Here is a 22,874-nt window from a genome sequence, read left to right as displayed (position 1 = left end):
TTACAAAAGAATTATCTGGCTATATTGATTCTTTCTACAGACCCTACGCTGCCAGCACACCTAGCTGTCTTCGAGACACTGCCGTTTTCCTGAGGAAACTGCAGAACATCAGTCATCTTCCTGAAAACACCGTCCTGGCCACCATGGACGTAGAAGCTCTTTACACCAGCATTGCACATGAAGACAGATTACAGGCTATCAGGAACGCCATCTCTGATGACACCACAGCACACCTGGTTACAGAGCTCTGCAACTTTGTTCTCACCCACAACTATTTCCAATTTGGAGACAATTTATATCTTCAAGGCAGCGGCACAGCCATGGGCACTCACATGGCCCCACCTTGTGAAATGAGGTGTAAGTTAATTCTAACTAAGGACTTAGTTTGAATCAACTTTTGACTGCCGCGTGTAGCCGTGGGCAGTTAGTTTGGACTAGGGGTATTTAAAAATGGTGCCCAGACGGGAAGATGCAAATAAAGCCCGGGATATTTATATCCTGGGCTTCATTTGCAACTTTGAATGCCTACATTAGCCTCCCTAGTTCGAACTAGGGGGCTAGTGTAGACATACCCTTAGAGACTAACAAAACAGGTTGATAGTATCATGAACTTGCGTGGGCACAACCCCCTTCTTCAGATGAATGGAGTTAAAAGAACAGTTCCTTGCATACACCCAGGCTCTGCACCACACCAGTGTGTGCTCTGTGTCTGCATAGGGCATTGGGTTATGTTTTCAATACATAAAGAAGAGAGAGAGAGTTTGTCTGAATGATCCATTTCAGTTGCAGGAAGCTGTAATGAACAGGAGAAGTGCTAACCAGCACCAAGGCTATGTCTAGACTGCAAGCCTCTTTCGAAAGATACTTTTGAAAGAGCCTCTTTCGAAAGAGAGCGTCTAGACTGCACGCGGAACTTTCGAAAAAGCGGCTTGCTTTTTCGAAAGAAAGCACCCAGTGAGTCTGGATGCTCTCTTTCGAAGAAGCCCTATTTACATTCAAGAACGCCTTCTTTCAAAAGAGGAACTTTCGAAAGAAGGCGTTCTTCCTCGTGCAATGAGGTTTACCGCCGTCGAAAGAAAAGCCGCGTTCTTTCGATTTAATTTCGAAAGAACGCGGCTGCAGTCTAGACGCAGCTGAAGTTTTTTCGAAAAAAGGCTACTTTTTTCGAAAAAACCCCTGAGTCTGGACACAGCCCAAGTGACTAAGGGGTTAAGCTCAGTGAGCTAGCAAAGGTGTTGGCCAGTGGGCCAAGTGTATATGATTCCCAAAGACCATATCACACCATAGAAGTGAAAATTATTCTAGGAGCCAGCTAGTCCCAAGGCCTTCAGCCAGTGGGCGGAGAAGCTTCCCTTATTCAGCCAGTGGACAAATTTGGCCCCGCTTCTTTGTTTACACATGAGACTAGAGACACTGCTGAGAGTGGAGCCTCCTGGTTTCCAGACTCTGGAGCATTTGCTGTTTCAACCGCAGCAACTGGACTCTGTATGTTCTCTGTTCCCTGGACATACACAGGCACATCACACTCTCCCCGTCCCTGTCCCTGTCCCACCACCATCTCAGAGCTACCTCCGAACTGATCCACCTCAGCACAGGACGGGCCCGAGACAGTCTTGCGCTCTGGCCCCCGGGAACGAGGCGCCGCTCCCAGGAGTGCAACGCATGCGTGGCCCCGCCTCTGGGCACACAGTGCATGTGTGGCCCCGCCCCCGGTGGACAGCACATGCACGGCCCCGCCCACGGGCGACCGGCGCATGCGCAGTGCTGACCCCCCCCAGCCCAGCAGCCCCACGCGGCGCCCCCTACAATGGGGCGCCCTGGGCTGTAGCCTGGTCAGCCCACAGCTTTAGCCGGCTCTGTCTCAGCAGCCTGTCCAGTAACCTACACACAGCTTAAGTAGGTGTCCAGTAATATGTTACTTGTTCATATCTGTGTATAAAAGAGCGGTCACAGAAGATACGTCTTTCCACTGCCCCTCAGCCACACAGAGCCCTGCTGCTGACCGAGCTGTGCTTTGTAAACAAGAAACCTGGTCAAGAGCCTTTGCCCACCTAACCAACTCGGTCATCTTTTGGGCAGTTTGATCTGCTGGCCTAGCTACCTGGCTAGAGCTGTGACAACACAACACACACAAGCCACCCACAACAGGTGTCATTGTTTCAGAGGCCCCTGCACCATAGAAGGGTGTGTGATGGTTCTGGTATCCACCCCTCACCAGCTAACCCTGCCTCCCCTGGTGTGTGGCACATTCTGCAGTGATCAGCCTATAATAGAGGAGGGAGGATACCACATGGCACTGATGGTGCAACACCATGAGACACAGCCAATGTGGATTGTCCTAAGAGGGGGCCGGGCACCCACAGCTCCTACTGGTTCCCAAGGGAGATGGAAGAACTCAGCTCTGCTCAGAATGGGCCCATTGTGACGGAAGCGGAACATTCCGTCATAAGGGCAGTAACTGAAACCAACAGAGACAGAGACACACTGGGAAGAGACCCAGGCATAAGCCTTCACAGGCAAGGGCTGAATAAGTCCCACTCCATCCAAATCACAGGGAAGGAGCTGGCCATGAGCCTGGCACAAGCAGAGCTGGGGCTGGTGACCAGATCTGAAGTGTAAGCTGACGAATTTCCGAGTTTTTAGAGCCAGACTGAGCCCTCCCCCTACAGCTCCCCTGGCAGGGATTTGGGGCTGGCCAATTTGCTCAATGCCCAAATAAGGAGAAAGGGGGGGACAATGACCCATGAGTTGGTTGTGATGCAGCGATTTTATTAGGTCAGTCACCGGGGGCTGCAGCATTTCACACCAGAATGCCACACAGAGCACATGGCTACTGCCAGTGGGACTAAAGATGGGGACTGTGGAAAACGTGCAGGGTCTTCCAGGGCCCAGTTGCCTCCTCTACTAAAGAAGGGAAGGAGACACAGCAGGACAAAGCAGGGCCAAGGCTGGTGGGTAGGGGAAGGTATCAACAAGGGAGGAGGGGGGAAAATTAGACTAGGTAAGAAACAAACACCAGAGAGGTGCGGAAGGGACAGAGAGGAGAGACGAGAGAAAGGGGCAGGCAAAGAGGCTACAAGGGAAGAGACAGGAGGAGAGGCACGGAAGAAGTGGATGAAAGGGGAAATTTTGGATAATTCCTTTAGGACCATGTGGAAGCCTGACTGCCTTTGCCAAGACAGCAGCAAAACAAGTTGCATTTATACAAGACACACAGGGTACAAGGGTACAAGTGGCCATTGCTGAGAGGTGCCATCACCTTTCCAGAGATGACATTACAACGACCTGGTTCTGCTGATGTGATCATGCAGCTATTCTGTCAGAAGCGCCTATTGTACCACTTAAGACGTAAAAAGAGAAAATGAGTCTTATCGAGAAGAGAGGGATTCACCTTCTCATAGCAATGGAGAGGAAACTAACCAACCTGACTCTACTTTCAGGTGAAGGGCGTGAATCCATCTTTTGTTGTCAAAGGCTACTAGCAAGTTTTGTAAGTATAAAGCAATGTACAGAACATAAGTGGTGAAAGGTTGGAGAATTATCGACTTGCTCCATTCAAGGATAAGGAAATAGTAATGTATGCCCACTAGATTTTAAGCAATACAACTGATTGTACAGAGAGAAACAAACAAAAGAACCAACACAACAGGTCATGCCACAGAAGGTATGTATTTTACTCACTCTTCCCAAATTAATCCAAGGACAAATCATTCACATTTGTTTCCTGACTAAACTACTGTCTGTCAAACACCTCTTTGCAGCAGGACCAATTTTGAGATGGAAGGATGCAGTTTCCAGGAAGGAATTACCTGACCTAACTGATCCATCGCTTTTGGAAGGTAAGAAATATATTACACATTCCATTGCCCACAACAGTCAATGGTTCTGGTCATATTCACAGGTGGAAGAAACAGTAACTGATGAAATCTGCATGTCTCTAAAGAAGGGAAGTTGAGACACACAAGGACACAAGAAGCTGCTGTACAGAACACTGGAACACAAACTGGGAGCTGCTTCTTCAGACGTAAGGAAAGCAGCTGGCAATTCTAACCAGTTATAGTAATAGCACCTCCTTTTTCCTTTCCAGATAGTGCTGTGGATTGTTCCTACAAGGCAGTAGCAGTTATGTTATTTCATACAAAAATAAAACTAATTGCAACATAAAAAGGAGCTTTAACCTTCTCTTCCATTTCCAGAGATGAGTTAATCCACTGATTGCAGGATTGATCATTCTTGCCTATGGATCAAAGGGAAGAAAAATCAGTGGAACTGATCATTTCTATCAAGAGGTAAGGAATCCATCTCCTCAGAGTGCAGGGCCAGGAATAACAGTTTCCATTTTTATTTCTAGGTGAAATGAAGGTTTTACCATTCAAGGGAGGAAGATAGGAGGCTGCTGAATTAAGGGGAAAGCCAGACAGGTGCGATACCTGCTCAGAGGGAAAAAAACATCTTTTCCTTCTCGTTCAGAAAAAAACAGCCCCAAAAGTGCCAATTTTTTGCTTCAAGATTTAACTCACGTAGCTGGCAATAAGCATCCAAGATTCAATGCTATGTGGTGGAACATCATGACAAGTAGGTGAGCACTGAAAAGTCTAATGATCTGGCTAAGGAACAGTCTCCATTGAAAGCTCTTCATAGCTGGTACTGAGTCATAATAAAAAATAAAAACCTGTCAAACATTGCTGATTGCAGGTTTTCCTGATTTGAAATGTGAAAGGGAGGCCTCTCCTACCAGAAAGAAGGGAGGGGAATTCGCTGTCCTCCACAAGAGGTAAGAAATACCAGACTCCACATAGCCACGTGCATATCAAGCAGTGTCGATTTCACTTTCAGGTAGAAAAACTGGCTGTTGACCTTACCTGAGAATGTGAAAAGTAAAGGCAAAACCTAAAACCTCACAGACTTTCTTGGTGCTCAATCCATGGAGGAAATGACAGCATCTTGGGATCAGTAACAAGGAAATAAAGGTCAGTTACTTCAAACAGATATGCTAGATGCTAATCCGCATTGGAAGCAATTCAGCAGCACATCACAGACGGAGGTGAGCATTTTAGTTTCTCTGGTTGTCAGATGAATCTGGTGCTCAAGTCACACTTATAGACCAAATCAATTAATCAAACTGGCACTCATTGACTGTTATTGCAGATCACATATCTCCGGATGGAAGGAGACCAGAGGACTATTGTGCTCTAGAAGGGATTAATGCAATGGGAATGAGCTGAGCCAGGCATATCAGTTGGTAAGAAAAAACAAAAAACTCTCATTTTTGAACATTTAAGTGGAAATGAATGGATTCTCTCATTTTTTCAGATGTGGGAAATGCAGCTGATTTGAACTCCGAGGGTGAGAAAGCTTCAGGAAGTTCCTAAAAGATCCTTCACTGTAGCCAAGAGGTAAGGAACTCACCTCAGAACACTAGAGAAGGAATTAATGGATCTGGATTTCCTTTTCAGGTCATTAGGCATTGCATTATTAAAAAAAAGGAAGACGTGGTCAAACCTGCCGAGAGGAAGTAAAAGTTGCCTTCAGTGACTAAAACTAAGACCAGCGTGTTTCAGACCCACAATGTGGCAGACCGACAAGGAGGTGAGTGTTTGTGGTTCTGTTGTACAAGGTGCTTGACAATCTGTTCCCTTTGGCAACATTTCTGGGACCATAAAACCAATGAGCAACCACATTCCTTGTCCAACTTTGACCCCTACAGCCATGGCTGGGCTTTTCGAGAACTAACTTGCAAAGCAGATTTACCTTTTCAGGAGATCAGGGTTACAGATGCTCAGATTTTCCAGCACCAATGAATGGCTCAAAGCCATTCCTATCACCTGGAAGGACAATTGGTTCTCTCATGATAGGAAAATCCATATACTCCATTCAACAGAGCCACAGAATTGGCTCTGAGGAGAGGTAAGAGAAGCATGTGACAAGCCTAACAAATGTGCAATCAGCTCCACAAAATTGCAAACTTATGTTGTCCCAATGAGTTTGTTACAGGTGATCACACATCTCAGGGTCTGAGAGGTGTCAAGTGTGATGGCTGACACCAGAGGATGCATCTTTGTCAAGAGGTGAGGAACCTGCTTATCCCTGAGTGCAATTCAGTGGCTGTGGTTGTATTTTCAGAGGAAAGAAAAACATCCTGTGTGGACAGCTTTCAAGAACCAATGTTCAAAGCTTGCATGGGGCATCTATAGGCTAAGAGAACAGCGGGTTTCATCAGTTGAGATGCAAGAAGGGGGCTACATGGGAGAAGAGGAAAGCCCTGGAGATTGGTTAATACTGAGACACAGACCAGGGCCTGCCAAGACAGGGTATGTACCACACCAGTGTGTGCTCTGTATCTGCATAGGGCATTGGGTTATGTTTTCAATACATAAAGAAGAGAGAGAGAGTTTGTCTGAATGATCCATTTTAGTTGCAGGATGCTGTAATGAACAGGAGAAGTGCTAACCAGCACCAAGGCTATGTCTAGACTGCAAGCCTCTTTCGAAAGATACTTTCGAAAGAGCCTCTTTCGAAAGAGAGCGTCTAGACTGCACGCGGAACTTTCGAAAAAGCGGCTTGCTTTTTTAAAGAAAGCACCCAGTGAGTCTGGATGCTCTCTTTCGAAGAAGCCCTATTTACATTCAAGAACGCCTTCTTTCCAAAGAGGAACTTTCGAAAGAAGGCGTTCTTCCTCGTGCAATGAGGTTTACCGCCGTCGAAAGAAAAGCCGCGTTCTTTCGATTTAATTTCGAAAGAACGCGGCTGCAGTCTAGACGCAGGTGAAGTTTTTTCGAAAAAAGGCTACTTTTTTCGAAAAAAACCCTGAGTCTGGACACAGCCCAAGTGACTAAGGGGTTAAGCTCAGTGAGCTAGCAAAGGTGTTGGCCAATGGGCCAAGTGTTCTATGATTCCCAAAGACCATATCACACCATAGAAGTGAAAATTATTCTAGGAGCCAGCTAGTCCCAAGGCCTTCAGCCAGTTGGCGGAGAAGCTTCCCTTATTCAGCCAGTGGACAAATTTGGCCCCGCTTCTTTGTTTACACATGAGACTAGAGACACTGCTGGGAGTGGAGCCTCCTGGTTTCCAGACTCTGGAGCATTTGCTGTTTCAACCTCAGCAACTGGACTCTGTCTGTTCTCTGTTCCCTGGACATACACAGGCACAATCACACTCTCCCCGTCCCTGTCCCTGTCCCACCACCATCTCAGAGCTACCTCCGAACTGATCCACCTCAGCACAGGACGGGCCCGAGACAGTCTTGCGCCCTGGGCCCCGGGAACGAGGCGCCGCTCCCAGGAGTGCAATGCATGCGTGGCCCTGCCTCTGGGCACACAGTGCATGTGTGGCCCCGCCCCCGGTGGACAGCACATGCACGGCCCCGCCCACGGGCGACCGGCGCATGCGCAGTGCTGACCCCGCCCAGCCCAGCAGCCCCACGCGGCGCCCCCTACAATGGGGCGCCCTGGGCGGTAGCCCGGTCAGCCCATAGCTTTAGCCGGCTCTGTCTCAGCAGCCTGTCCAGTAACCTACACACAGCTTAAGTAGGTGTCCAGTAATATGTTACTTGTTCATATCTGTGTATAAAAGAGCGGTCACAGAAGATACGTCTTTCCACTGCCCCTCAGCCACACAGAGCCCTGCTGCTGCCCGAGCTGTGCTTTGTAAACAAGAAACCTGTTCAAGAGCCTTTGCCCACCTAACCAACTCGGTCATCTTTTGGGCAGTTTGATCTGCTGGCCTAGCTACCTGGCTAGAGCTGTGACAACACAACACACACAAGCAACCCACAACAGGTGTCATTGTTTCAGAGGCCCCTGCACCATAGAAGGGTTCTGGTATCCACCCCTCACCAGCTAACCCTGCCTCCCCTGGTGTGTGGCACATTCTGCAGTGATCAGCCTATAATAGAGGAGGGAGGATACCACATGGCACTGATGGTGCAACACCATGAGACACAGCCAATGTGGATTGTCCTAAGAGGGGGCCGGGCACCCACAGCTCCTGCTGGTTCCCAAGGGAGATGGAAGAACTCAGCTCTGCTCAGAATGGGCCCATTGTGACGGAAGCGGAACATTCCGTCATAAGGGCAGTAACTGAAACCAACAGAGACAGAGACACACTGGGAAGAGACCCAGGCATAAGCCTTCACAGGCAAGGGCTGAATAAGTCCCACTCCATCCAAATCACAGGGAAGGAGCTGGCCATGAGCCTGGCACAAGCAGAGCTGGGGCTGGTGACCAGATCTGAAGTGTAAGCTGACGAATTTCCGAGTTTTTAGAGCCAGACTGAGCCCTCCCCCTACAGCTCCCCTGGCAGGGATTTGGGGCTGGCCAATTTGCTCAATGCCCAAATAAGGAGAAAGGGGGGGACAATGACCCATGAGTTGGTTGTGATGCAGCGATTTTATTAGGTCAGTCACCGGGGGCTGCAGCATTTCACACCAGAATGCCACACAGAGCACATGGCTACTGCCAGTGGGACTAAAGATGGGGACTGTGGAAAACGTGCAGGGTCTTCCAGGGCCCAGTTGCCTCCTCTACTAAAGAAGGGAAGGAGACACAGCAGGACAAAGCAGGGCCAAGGCTGGTGGGTAGGGGAAGGTATCAACAAGGGAGGAGGGGGGAAAATTAGACTAGGTAAGAAACAAACACCAGAGAGGTGCGGAAGGGACAGAGAGGAGAGACGAGAGAAAGGGGCAGGCAAAGAGGCTACAAGGGAAGAGACAGGAGGAGAGGCACGGAAGAAGTGGATGAAAGGGGAAATTTTGGATAATTCCTTTAGGACCATGTGGAAGCCTGACTGCCTTTGCCAAGACAGCAGCAAAACAAGTTGCATTTATACAAGACACACAGGGTACAAGGGTACAAGTGGCCATTGCTGAGAGGTGCCATCACCTTTCCAGAGATGACATTACAACGACCTGGTTCTGCTGATGTGATCATGCAGCTATTCTGTCAGAAGCGCCTATTGTACCACTTAAGACGTAAAAAGAGAAAATGAGTCTTCTTATCGAGAAGAGAGGGATTCACCTTCTCATAGCAATGGAGAGGAAACTAACCAACCTGACTCTACTTTCAGGTGAAGGGCGTGAATCCATCTTTTGTTGTCAAAGGCTACTAGCAAGTTTTGTAAGTATAAAGCAATGTACAGAACATAAGCGGTGAAAGGTTGGAGAATTATCGACTTGCTCCATTCAAAAATAAGGAAATAGTAATGTATGCCCACTAGATTTTAAGCAATACAACTGATTGTACTGAGAGAAACAATCAAAAGAACCAACACAACAGGTCATGCCACAGAAGGTATGTATTTTACTCACTCTTCCCAAATTAATCCAAGGACAAATCATTCACATTTGTTTCCTGACTAAACTACTGTCTGTCAAACACCTCTTTGCAGCAGGACCAATTTTGAGATGGAAGGATGCAGTTTCCAGGAAGGAATTACCTGACCTAACTGATCCATCGCTTTTGGAAGGTAAGAAATATATTACACATTCCATTGCCCACAACAGTCAATGGTTCTGGTCATATTCACAGGTGGAAGAAACAGTAACCGATGAAATCTGCATGTCTCTAAAGAAGGGAAGTTGAGACACACAAGGACACAAGAAGCTGCTGTACAGAACACTGGAACACAAACTGGGAGCTGCTTCTTCAGACGTAAGGAAAGCAGCTGGCAATTCTAACCAGTTATAGTAATAGCACCTCCTTTTTCCTTTCCAGATAGTGCTGTGGATTGTTCCTACAAGGCAGTAGCAGTTATGTTATTTCATACAAAAATAAAACTAATTGCAACATAACCTTCTCTTCCATTTCCAGAGATGAGTTAATCCACTGATTGCAGGATTGATCATTCTTGCCTATGGATCAGAGGAAAGAGGAAATCAGTGGAACTGATCATGTCTATCAAGAGGTAAGGAATTCATCTCCTCAGAGTGCAGGGCCAGGAATAAAAGTTTCCATTTCTATTTTTAGGTGAAATGAAGGTCTTACCATTGAAGAGAGGAAGATAGGAGGCAGCGGAACTTAAGGGTAAAGTCAGACAGGTGCTACACCTGTCCATAGGGAAGAAAAGTATGTTTTCCTTCTAGTCGAGAAAAAAACAAAAATGTGCCAATTTTTGGCTTCAAGTTTTAACCTATGTAGCTGGCCATAAGCATCCAAGAATCAAAGCCATGTGGTAGAACTCCATGAGAAGGAGGTGAGCATTGAAAAGCCTAATGATCTGCGTGCTAAGGGAGAGTCTCCATCGAAAGCTCTTCATAGCTGGTAATGAGTCATAATACAAAATAAAAATCTTTAAGACATTGTTTACTGCAGGTTTTCCTGATTTGAAATGTGAAAGGGAAGTTATTCCTACCAGGAAGAAGGAAGGGGAATTGGCTTTCCTCCACAAGAGGTAAGAAATACCAGACTCCACATAGCCATGTGCATATCAAGCAGTGTCAATTTCACTTTCAGGTAGAAGAACTGGCTGTTGACCTTACCTGAGAATATGAAAAGCAAAAGACAAAATTTTCCGGTGTTCAATCCATGGAGGAAATGACAGCATCTGGGATTAGTAACAAGGAATTAAAGGTCTGTTACTTCAAACAGGTCTGCTAGTTGTAAATCTGAATTGGAACCAATTCAGCAGCTCATAACAGACTGAGGTGAGCATTTCAGTTTTCCTAGTTGTCAGATGAGTCTGGTGCTAAAGCCACATTTAGACACCAAATCAATCGATCAAACTGGCACTCACTGATCACCTATCTCCAGATGGAAGGAGGCCAGAGGACTATTGTTCTCTAGAAGGGATTAATGCAATTGGAATGAGCTGAGCCAGGCATATCAGTTGGTAACAAAAAAACTCTCATTTTTGAACATTTAAGTGGAAATGAATGGATTCTCTCATTTTTTCAGATGTGGGAAATGCAGCTGATTTGAACTCCGAGGGTAAGAAAGCTTCAGGAAGTTCCTAAAAGATCCTTCACTGCAGCCAAGAGGTAAGGAACTCACCTCAGAACACTAGAGAAGGAATTAATGGATCTGGATTTCCTTTTCAGGTCACAGAAATGCAGCTGATTGGACCTCACAGAGACTATAAGGCATTGCATTATTAAAAAAAAGGAAGACGTGGTCAAACCTGCCGAGAGGAAGTAAAAGTTGCCTTCAGTGACTAAAACTAAGACCAGCGTGTTTCAGACCCACAATGTGGCAGACCAACAAGGAGGTGAGTGTTTGTGGTTCGGTTGTACAAGGTGCTTGACAATCTGTTCCCTTTGGCAACATTTTTGGGACCATAAAACCAATGAGCAACCACATTCCTTGTCCAACTTTGACCCCTACAGCCATGGCTGGGCTTTTCGAGAACTAACTTGCAAAGCAGATTTACCTTTTCAGGAGATCAGGGTTACAGATGCTGAGATTTTCCAGCACCAATGAATGGCTCAAAGCCATTCCTATCACCTGGAAGGACAATTGGTTCTCTCATGATAGGAAAATCCACACACTCCATTCAACAGAGCCACAGAATTGGATCTGAGGAGAGGTAAGAGAAGCATGTGACAAGCCTAACAAATGTGCAATCAGCTCCACAAAATTGCTAACTTATGTTGTCCCAATGAGTTTGTTACAGGTGATCACACATCTCAGGGTCTGAGAGGTGTCAAGTGTGATGGCTGACACCAGAGGATGCATCTTTGTCAAGAGGTGAGGAACCTGCTTATCCCTGAGTGCAATTCAGTGGCTGTGGTTGTATTTTCAGAGGAAAGAAAAACATCCCGTGTGGACAGCTTTCAAGAACCAATGTTCAAAACTTGCATGGGGCATCTATAGGCTAAGAGAACAGCGGGTTCCATCAGTTGAGATGCAAGAAGGGGGCTACATGGGAGAAGAGGAAAGCCCTGGAGATTGGTTAATACTGAGACACAGACCAGGGCCTGCCAAGACAGGGTATGTATTTATAGGGACCAGTGGGTCCTTGCTCGCATGCACAGGGTGAAACCGATCGCCATATTTGGGGTCAGGAAGGAATTTTCCTCCAGAGCAGATTGACCAGAGACTCTGGAGGTTTTTCGCCTTCCTCTGGGGCATTGAGCAAGGACCAGCCCTTTGGGCCATTTAGATAATAAAATCTGTCAAAGAGAACGTGTCTCCTTTTATCTTTTGCATTCTCTACAGACTCATCCTGTGCCCCTCGACTGTGTCCATGCTCCCACCAACACAGCAGGGCAGGGATCTGCCTGGGAGTGCTGCCCCACCCCCATGCATATCCAGCATGATCCCCCACATGGCTCTCTCAGCCCAGCAGGGCCCCAGGGCAGGAGAGAATGTCCCTTCATCCCCAGAGGGGGACAAGCATGTGCATGGCCCCAAGGGATGAAGGGAAACTGGCCAGGTGCCCTGGAAGCAGGAAGCCCAGGGGCACCGGTACCATGGTCCTGTCCCAGAATGCCCTAGTGTAGGGCCTTTGGACACACCTTGGATTGGTGGCTCTGCAAATGAGGTCAGTGAACCCAAAGCAACCGTTCCAGTGCCATGGTGGGGCCACTGCTTCCTGAGCCCCCACACTGGGCTCACAAAATCACATGGAATTCAGCACAGGCAGCGCCTTTCTCCAAGGGGAGTCACTGGGCAGGGGGCATGCAAGAAAGTCTTCCCTTCAGCCAGCCCTTTTATAAGAGCTGGGGCCAGAAGCCTGCTCTCCTCTCCAGTCTGCCCAGTTGTTGCTGGGTTGTTCTCTCAGGGATGGGTTGAACTCAGCCTAGGAAGCCCATTTCTCCAAGGAGAGCCACTGGGTGGGGTGTATGTAAGAAGGTCTTCCCTTCAGCCAGCTGTTTCCAAGAGAGGGGGTGGAAGCCTGCTCTCCTCTCCAGTCTGCCCAGTTGGTGCTGGGTTGTCCTCTCAGAGATGGGTTGGGTCGGCTCACAAGAACTCATTCCCGCTGCCTCTCCCAGTGTGGTCTCCATATCCTGTTGCAGGGATCTGGGAAAGCCAGAGGAATTGCTGCAGGGAGTTGACTGAGAGCCCAACCCAGGACAGGGTCAGCGTTAGTAGCACCTAGCTGGAAGGGATGAGAAAAGGAGGGGGGGCCAGGAACATATTCCTTCAGTGGGACATTTCTATTGAACCTCCAGTTCCCGTGGCTTTCTAACACAATCCCCCATGTCCACTTCCGTCTCCCTCCAGTCCTCTTCCCAGCCACACACTGAGCCCAAACCACAGGGCAACTTAGACAAGCATCTGTAAACCCAGCCTTCCAAAGCCAGCAGGGAGAGATCTCCCCCAAGGTGAAATCAATCTCAGTGACTCAGCCTTGGATAGATGGTTGCAGAGAGAACTGCGTCTGCTATGGGCAAAGATACCACATGAATTGTAGGTGTCACTCACAACTCACAGGAGGGGGGGACCTAACACTAGAGAAGAGTGAAATGGGGAAGGGCGTGGTCTTGGTTTTGCAAAATCTCCTCTGTTGAACTTCCGTTTGGCAAAACAAAACCCAAGAGGGAGGTCAGATCAGAGTTTTCTTTCATTGTAATCCCCAGACATCATGGAGAGGGGGCGGAGTGATGATTCTGGCATATCTCAGACCAACCCTAAGGTCACACATTGCCTGTAGACACCCTTCCAGAGAGGAGTTGCTGTAAGTATGTAAAACCACCAGTTAAAACTGCCCAACCCTTAACACTTGGCACATTATGCAGTGCATGGGCTGAAACCATCAGGAAACAACATATAACATAGAACCTCAGTCATGCAGAGTGCAATGCTGTACACAGCCTCAAAAACAAATCTAACTTCATACTCCAAGAGGCTGACTAAAGGAGCGCTGTAGTCATCATGCACAGAACAGATTATGAAAAGGCAGCTGCCAGCCAGCTCACCAACACCAGATTCCACAGGCTTCTCTCCTCTGATCTCACTAACAAAATGCCAAATACCCACTAAAACAATTGCCCACGAAGCTCACTGATACTACTCAGGACCAAATCTATGCAAACACCCTCCCTCATCCCCAACCAGGAGTCTGCTACCCAAGATACACAAACCTGGAACTCCCGGAGGACCCAACCTCTCAAGCATCGGCACTTACAAAAGAATTATCTGGCTATATTGATTCTTTCTACAGACCCTACGCTGCCAGCACACCTAGCTGTCTTCGAGACACCACTGTCTTCCTGAGGAAACTGCAGAACATCTTCCTGAAAACACCGTCCTGGCCACCATGGACGTAGAAGCTCTTTACACCAGCATTGCACATGAAGACAGATTACAGACTTAATTCGAATTAACTTTTGACTGCCGCGTGTAGCCGTGGGCAGTTAGTTCGGACTAGGGGTATTTAAAAATGGTGCCCAGACGGGAAGATGCAAATCAAGCGCGGGATATTTATATCCTGGGCTTCATTTGCAACTTCGAATGCCTACATTAGCCTCCCTAGTTCGAACTAGGGGGCTAGTGTAGGCATACCCTTAGAGACTAACAAAACAGGTTGATAGTATCATGAACTTCCGTGGGCACAACCCCCTTCTTCAGATGAATGGAGTTAAAGGAACAGTTCCTTGCATACACACAGGCTCTGCACCACACCAGTGTGTGCTCTGTGTCTGCATAGGGCATTGGGTTATGTTTTCAATACATAAAGAAGAGAGAGAGAGAGAGAGAGAGAGAGAGAGAGTTTGTCTGAATGATCCAGTTTAGTTGAAGGAAGGGGTAATGAACAGGAGAAGTGCTAACCAGCACCGAGTGACTAAGGGGTTAAGCTCAGTGAGCTAGCAAAGATGTTGGCCAATGGGCCAAGTGTTCTATGATTCCCAAAGACCATATCACACCATAGAAGTGAAAATTATTCTAGGAGCCAGCTAGTCCCAAGGCCTTCAGCCAGTGGGCGGAGAAGCTTCCCTTATTCAGCCATTGGACAAATTTGGCCCCGCTTCTTTGTTTTCACATGAGACTAGAGTCACTGCTGAGAGTGGAGCCTCCTGGTTTCCAGACTCTGGAGCGTTTGCTGTTTCACCCTCAGCAACTGGACTCTGTCTGTTCTCTCTTCCCTGACATACACAGGCACATCACACTCTCCCCGTCCCTGTCCCACCACCATCTCAGAGCTACCTCCGAACTGATGTGAAGATGGTGTCGCCAGGAGGGCTTCTTCTTCCTTGACCACGGGGTGCTCTTCCAGGAAGGACTGCTTGGCAGAGATGGAGTTCACCTAACCAGAAGCGGGAAGGCCTTGTTTGGACACAGACTGGCTAACCTTGTGAGGAGGGCTTTAAACTAGGTTCAACGGGGACAGGTGAGCAAAGCCCACAGGTAAGTGCTGAATGTGCGGGACTGGGAGATGGGTTGGAAATGGGGGGGGGGGGGACTACGGCCTATAATGGCAAGGAGAAAGGAGGGTCAGGGCACAATGGGGAGGCAAGATCAAATCAGTATCTTAGATGCCTATATACAAATGTGAGAAGTATGGGTAATAAGCAGGAAGAACTGGAATTGCTAACAAATAAATACAACTATGATAGCATTGGTATTACAGAAACCTGGTGGGATGGGACGCACAATTGGAATGTTGGTATGGAAGGGTACGGCTTGCTTAGGAAGGACAGACAGGGAAAAAAGGGAGGAGGGGTTGCCTTGTATATTAAAAATGTACACACTTGGACTGAAGTGGAGATGAACGTAGGAGATAGCTGTGTAGAGAGTCTCTGGGTTAAGCTAAAAGGGGTAAAAAATGAGGGTGATGTCATGCTAGGAGTCTACTACAGGCTACCTAGCCAGGTGGAAGAGGTGGATGAGGCCTTTTTTAAACAATTAACAAAACTGTCCAAAGCCCAAGATTTGGTGGTGATGGGGAACTTCAACTATCCAGACATATGTTGGGAAACTAACACAGCGGGGCACAGGCTATCCAATAAGTTTCTGGACTGCATTGGAGACAACTTTCTGTTTCAGAAGGTTGAAAAAGCTACCAGAGGAGAAGCTGTTCTGGATTTGATTTTAACAAATAGGGAGGAACTAGTTGAGAACTTGAAAGTGGAAGACAGTATGGGGGACAGTGATCATGAAATAATAGAGTTCATGATTTTAAGGAAAGGTAGAAGGGAGACCAGCACAATTGAGGTAATGGATTTCAGGAAGGCAGATTTTGATAAGCTCAGAGAACTTGTAGGTAAGGTCCCATGGGAAGCAAGACTGAAGGGAAAAACAACTGAGGAGAGTTGGAAGTATTTCAAAGGGACGTTGTTAAGGGCCCAAAAGCAAACAATTCCGCTGTGTAGGAAAGATAGAAAATATGGCAAAAGACCAGCTTGGCTTAACAAGAAGATCTTGCATGATCTCAAAATAAAAAAGGAGTCCTATAAAAAATGGAAACTAGGAGAAATAACAAAGGATGAATATAGGCAAGCAACACGGGAATGCAGGGGCAAGATAAGAAAGGCAAAGGCACAAAATGAGATCAAACTAGCTACAGGCATAAAGGGAAACAAGAAGACCTTTTATAAATACATTAGAAGCAAGAGGAAGACCAAGGACAGGGTAGGCCCACTGCTTAGTGAGGACGGAGGAGCAGTAACAGGAAACTTGGAAATGGCGGAGATGCTCAATGACTTCTTTGTTTCGGTCTTCACCGAGAAGTCTGGAGGTGTGCCTAACGTAGTGAATACAAGCAGAGAGAGGGTAAGTTTAGAAGATAGGATACACAAAGAACAAGTTAAAAATCACTTAGGAAAGTTAGATGTCAGCAAGTCACCAGGTCCTGATGAAATGCATCCCAGGATACTCAAGGAGCTGATAGAGGAGGTATCTGAGCCTTTAGCTATGATCTTTGAAAAATCATGGAAGACAGGGGAGATTCCAGAAGACTGGAAAAGGGCAAATATTGTGCCCATCTATAAAAAGGGGAATAAGAACAACCCATGAAACTACAGACCGGTCAGTTTAACTTCTGTCCCAGGGAAGATAATGGAGCAGGTAATTAAGGAAATCATATGCAAACACTTGGAAGGTAATAAAGTGATAGGGAATAGCCAGCACGGGTTTGTGAAGAACAAGTCATGCCAAACTAATCTGATAGCTTTCTTTGATAGGATAACGAGCCTTGTGGATAAGGGAGAAGCGGTGGATGTCATATACCTAGACTTTAGTAAGGCATTTGATACGGTCTCGCATGATATTCTTATTGAAAAACTAGGCAAATGTAACTTAGATAGGGCCACGATAAGGTGGGTGCATAATTGGCTGGATAACCGTAGTCAGAGAGTTGTTGTTAACGGTGCTAAATCCTGCTGGAAAGGGATAACAAGTGGAGTTCCGCAAGGGTCTGTTTTGGGACCCGTACTGTTCAATATCTTCATCAATGATGTAGATATTGGGATAGAGAGTACGCTTATTAAGTTTGCAGATGATACCAAACTGGGTGGGGTTGCGACTTCTTTGGAGGATAGGGACATAATTCAAAATGACCTTGGCAAGTTAGAGAAATGGTCAGAGGTAAACAGGATGAAGTTTAATAAAGAGAAATGCAAAGTGCTCCACTTAGGAAGGAACAATCAGTTCCATACATACAAGATGGGAAGCGACTGTCTAGGAAGGAGCATGGCGGAAAGGGATCTAGGGGTCATAGTGGACCACAAGTTGAATATGAGTCAACAGTGTGATGCTGTCGCAAAAAAAGCAAATATGATTCTAGGTTGTATCAACAGGCGTGTTGTAAGCAAAACTCGTGAAGTCATTCTGCCGCTCTACTCTGCACTAGTTAGGCCTCAGCTGGAGTACTGTGTGCAGTTCTGGGCGCCACATTTCAAGAAAGATGTGGAGAAATTGGAAAGGGTACAGAGAAGAGCGACAAGAATGATTAAAGGTCTAGAGAACATGACCTATGAAGCCAGGCTTCATGAACTGGGCTTGTTTAGTTTGGAAAAAAGAAGATTAAGGGGGGACATGATAGCTGTTTTCAAATATCTAAAAGGGTGTCACAAGGAGGAAGGAGAAAATTTGTTCCTCTTGGTTTCTGAGGACAGGACAAGGAGTAATGGGCTTAAAGTGCAGCAAGGGAGGTTTAGGTTGGACATTAGGAAAAAATTCCTAACTGTCCGGGTGGTCAAATATTGGAAGAAATTGCCAAGGGAGGTGGTTGAATCTCCCTCTCTGGAGATATTTAAGAACAGGTTAGATAGACATCTGTCAGGGATGGTGTAGACGGGGCTTGGTCCTGCCTTGAGGGCGGGGGGCTGGACTCGATGACCTCTTGAGGTCCCTTCCAGTCTGTGGGGGTTCAAGTCCCACCCCCTCCTTCTTGTGCTACCTTGCCCTGTTTTCGAGTGCTCAACAGTCCCCAGTCCACACGTTTATTTCGCCAGGATATGTGGGGTGGGGGGTCTGGGCCCACCCTCACTCCCAGACTCCAGCCCAGGGCCCTAAGGACAGTATCGCTGGGGGATCTGTCCCACCGGGGGGGGGGGGTGTCCGACCCCGAAACCCGCCGGTGGGCCAGCTCCTCGCCCTGCCCTGGGCTACTTCCACCCCACCTGCGCCTCCCTATGCCTCCCGTGCTCCTGCTTGTGCTCCTGTTCCTGCTCCCGCTCCTTCCCCCGTGTTTGCCCTGCTCCTCTCCTCTTGTATCTTAACCCCCTCGTCCGGCTCCTCCCCCCTCTGACGTCATTTCCGGCCACCATTTTCTGGGCCCCGCGCGTCTGACGTTGCCTAGCAACGTCCCCTTCCCTGCCCCTCACCAGACGCGCGGCCGCGCTACACAGCCGGCACGTGCGGAGTTCGCGTCGGGCGGCCCCCCGCAGCGAGAGGGCAACCGCTGGATCAGTGCGGGGTGGGCCCGTTTCGGGGGGGGTAGGCGGGCCCCACCCCGTCACACAGTCCTATAATTCTATGATTCTATGATCCACCTCAGCACAGGACGGGCCCGAGACAGTCTTGCATCCTGGGCCCCGGGAACGAGGCGCCGCTCCCAGGAGTGCAACGCATGCGCGGCCCCGCCCCTGGGCACACAGTGCATGTGTGGCCCCGCCCCCGGTGGACAGCGCATGCACAGCCCCGCCCACGGGCGACCGGTGCATGCGCAGTGCTGAACCCGCCCAGCCCAGCAGCCCCACGCGGTGCCTCCTACAATGGGGCGCCCTGGGCAGTAGCCTGGTCAGCCCATAGCTTTAGCCGGCTCTGTCTCAGCAGCCTGTCCAGTAACCTACACACAGCTTAAGTAGGTGTCCAGTAATATGTTACTTGTTCATATCTGTGTATAAAAGAGCGGTCACAGAAGATACGTCTTTCCACTGCCCCTCAGCCACACAGAGCCCTGCTGCTGCCCGAGCTGTGCTTTGTAAACAAGAAACCTGGTCAAGAGCCTTTGCCCACCTAACCAACTCGGTCATCTTTTGGGCAGTTTGATCTGCTGGCCTAGCTACCTGGCTAGAGCTGTGACAACACAACACACACAAGCAACCCACAACAGGTGTCATTGTTTCAGAGGCCCCTGCACCATAGAAGGGTTCTGGTATCCACCCCTCACCAGCTAACCCTGCCTCCCCTGGTGTGTGGCACATTCTGCAGTGATCAGCCTATAATAGAGGAGGGAGGATACCACATGGCACTGATGGTGCAACACCATAAGACACAGCCAATGTGGATTGTCCTAAGAGGGGGCCGGGCACCCACAGCTCCTACTGGTTCCCAAGGGAGATGCAGGAACTCAGTTCTGCTCAGAATGGGCCCATTGTGACGGAAGCGGAACATTCCGTCATAAGGGCAGTAACTGAAACCAACAGAGACAGAGACAGACTGGGAAGAGACCCAGGCATAAGCCTTCACAGGCAAGGGCTGAATAAGTCCCACTCCATCCAAATCACAGGGAAGGAGCTGGCCATGAGCCTGGCACAAGCAGAGCCCAGCTGGTGACCAGATCTGAAGGGTAAGTTGACGAATTTCCGAGTTTTTAGAGCCAGACTGAGCCCTCCCCCTACAGCTCCCCTGGCAGGGATTTGGGGCTGGCCAATTTGCTCAATGCCCAAATAAGGAGAAAGGGGGGGACAATGACCCATGACTCAGTTGTGATGCAGCGATTTTATTAGGTCAGTCACCGGGGGCTGCAGCATTTCACACCAGAATGCCACACAGAGCACATGGCTACTGCCAGTGGGACTAAAGATGGGGACTGTGGAAAACGTGCAGGGTCTTCCAGGGCCCAGTTGCCTCCTCTACTAAAGAAGGGAAGGAGACACAGCAGGACAAAGCAGGGCCAAGGCTGGTGGGTAGGGGAAGGTATCAACAAGGGAGGAGCGGGGAAAATTAGACTAGGTAAGAAACAAACACCAGAGAGGTGCGGAAGGGACAGGGAGGAGAGAAAGGGGCAGGCAAAAAGGCTACAAGGGAAGAGACAGGAGGAGAGGCACGGAAGAAGTGGATGAAAGGGGAAATTTTGGATAATTCCTTTAGGATCATGTGGAAGCCTGACTGCCTTTGCCAAGACAGCAGCAAAACAAGTTGCATTTATACAAGACACACAGGGTACAAGAGTACAAGTGGCCATTGCTGAGAGGTGCCATCACCTTTCCAGAGATGACATTACAACGACCTGGTTCTGCTGATGTGATCATTGCAGCTATTCTGTCAGAAGCACCTATTGTACCACTTAAGACGTAAAAAGAGAAAATGAGTCTTATCGAGAAGATAGGGATTCACCTTCTCATAGCAATGGAGAGGAAACTAACCAACCTGACTCTACTTTCAGGTGAAGGGCGTGAATCCATCTTTTGTTGTCAAAGGCTACTAGCAAGTTTTGTAAGTATAAAGCAATGTACAGAACATAAGTGGTGAAAGGTTGGAGAATTATCGACTTGCTCCATTCAAAAATAAGGAAATAGTAATGTATGCCCACTAGATTTTAAGCAATACAACTGATTGTACAGAGAGAAACAAACAAAAGAACCAACACAACAGGTCATGCCACAGAAGGTATGTATTTTACTCACTCTTCCCAAATTAATCCAAGGACAAATCATTCACATTTGTTTCCTGACTAAACTACTGTCTGTCAAACACCTCTTTGCAGCAGGACCAATTTTGAGATGGAAGGATGCAGTTTCCAGGAAGGAATTACCTGACCTAACTGATCCATCCCTTTTGGAAGGTAAGAAATATATTACACATTCCATTGCCCACAACAGTCAATGGTTCTGGTCATATTCACAGGTGGAAGAAACAGTAACTGATGAAATCTGCATGTCTCTAAAGAAGGGAAGTTGAGACACACAAGGACACAAGAAGCTGCTGTACAGAACACTGGAACAAAAACTGGGAGCTGCTTCTTCAGACGTAAGGAAAGCAGCTGGCAATTCTAACCAGTTATAGTAATAGCACCTCCTTTTTCCTTTCCAGATAGTGCTGTGGATTGTTCCTACAAGGCAGTAGCAGTTATGTTATTTCATACAAAAATAAAACTAATTGCAACATAAAAAGGAGCTTTAACCTTCTCTTCCATTTCCAGAGATGAGTTAATCCACTGATTGCAGGATTGATCATTCTTGCCTATGGATCAAAGGGAAGAAAAAATCAGTGGAACTGATCATTTCTATCAAGAGGTAAGGAATCCATCTCCTCAGAGTGCAGGGCCAGGAATAACAGTTTCCATTTTTATTTCTAGGTGAAATGAAGGTTTTACCATTCAAGGGAGGAAGATAGGAGGCTGCTGAATTAAGGGTAAAGCCAGACAGGTGCGATACCTGCTCAGAGGGAAAAAAACATCTTTTCCTTCTCGTTCAGAAAAAAACAGCCCCAAAAGTGCCAATTCTTTGCTTCAAGATTTAACTCACATAGCTGGCAATAAGCATCCAAGATTCAATGCTATGTGGTGGAACATCATGACAAGTAGGTGAGCACTGAAAAGTCTAATGATCTGGCTAAGGAACAGTCTCCATTGAAAGCTCTTCATAGCTGGTACGGAGTCATATTAAAAAATAAAAACCTGTCAAACATTGCTGATTGCAGGTTTTCCTGATTTGAAACGTGAAAGGGAGGCCTCTCCTACCAGAAAGAAGGGAGGGGAATTCGCTGTCCTCCACAAGAGGTAAGAAATACCAGACTCCACATAGCCACGTGCATATCAAGCAGTGTCGATTTCACTTTCAGGTAGAAAAACTGGCTGTTGACCTTACCTGAGAATGTGAAAAGTAAAGGCAAAACCTAAAACCTCATAGACTTTCTTGGTGCTCAGTCCATGGAGGAAATGACAGCATCTTGGGATCAGTAACAAGGAAATAAAGGTCAGTTATTTCAAACAGATATGCTAGATGCAAATCCGCATTGGAAGCAATTCAGCAGCACATCACAGACGGAGGTGAGCATTTTAGTTTCTCTGGTTGTCAGATGAATCTGGTGCTCAAGTCACACTTCTAGACCAAATCAATTAATCAATCTGGCACTCATTGACTGTTATTGCAGATCACATATCTCCAGATGGAAGGAGACCAGAGGACTATTGTGCTCTAGAAGGGATTAATGCAATTGGAATGAGCTGAGCCAGGCATATCAGTTGGTAAGAAAAAACAAAAAACTCTCATTTTTGAACATTTAAGTGGAAATGAATGGATTCTCTCATTTTTTCAGATGTGGGAAATGCAGCTGATTTGAACTCCGAGGGTGAGAAAGCTTCAGGAAGTTCCTAAAAGATCCTTCACTGTAGCCAAGAGGTAAGGAACTCACCTCAGAACACTAGAGAAGGAATTAATGGATCTGGATTTCCTTTTCAGGTCATAGAAATACAGCTGACTGTGCCTCACAGAGACTGATAGCTATAAGGCATTGCATTATTTAAAAAAAGGAAGACGTGGTCAAACCTGCCGAGAGGAAGTAAAAGTTGCCTTCAGTGACTAAAACGAAGACCAGCGTGTTTCAGAC

General features: G+C 47.5%; 2 long non-coding RNA genes across 3 annotated transcripts; both read left to right on the top strand.

The window, feature by feature from the left end:
* Positions 1–2,801: 2,801 nt before the first annotated feature.
* On the top strand, positions 2,802–5,450 carry LOC149521950 (uncharacterized). The gene is made up of 3 exons (XR_016347564.1): positions 2,802–2,951; positions 3,441–4,579; positions 4,696–5,450. It is a non-coding gene; the product is annotated as an uncharacterized LOC149521950 (long non-coding RNA).
* A 25-nt stretch (positions 5,451–5,475) lies between these two features.
* LOC142819106 (uncharacterized) lies at positions 5,476–22,356 on the top strand. Of its 2 annotated transcripts, none has more exons than XR_016347554.1 (4): positions 5,476–6,311; positions 9,067–11,924; positions 20,710–21,849; positions 21,966–22,356. It is a non-coding gene; the product is annotated as an uncharacterized LOC142819106 (long non-coding RNA). The 2 variants fall into 2 exon arrangements; XR_016347555.1 differs by lacking the exon at positions 21,966–22,356 and having other exon boundaries at positions 20,710–20,933; positions 21,031–21,944.
* Positions 22,357–22,874: the final 518 nt, after the last annotated feature.

The sequence above is a fragment of the Pelodiscus sinensis genome, chromosome 20 (genome assembly GCF_052426305.1).
Source record: "Pelodiscus sinensis isolate ZL-2025 chromosome 20, ASM5242630v1, whole genome shotgun sequence".
Lineage (NCBI taxonomy): Eukaryota > Metazoa > Chordata > Testudines > Trionychidae > Pelodiscus > Pelodiscus sinensis.
The sequence above is the reverse complement of the archived record's forward strand: the minus strand, read 5'-3'. Positions and strand labels throughout refer to the sequence as shown.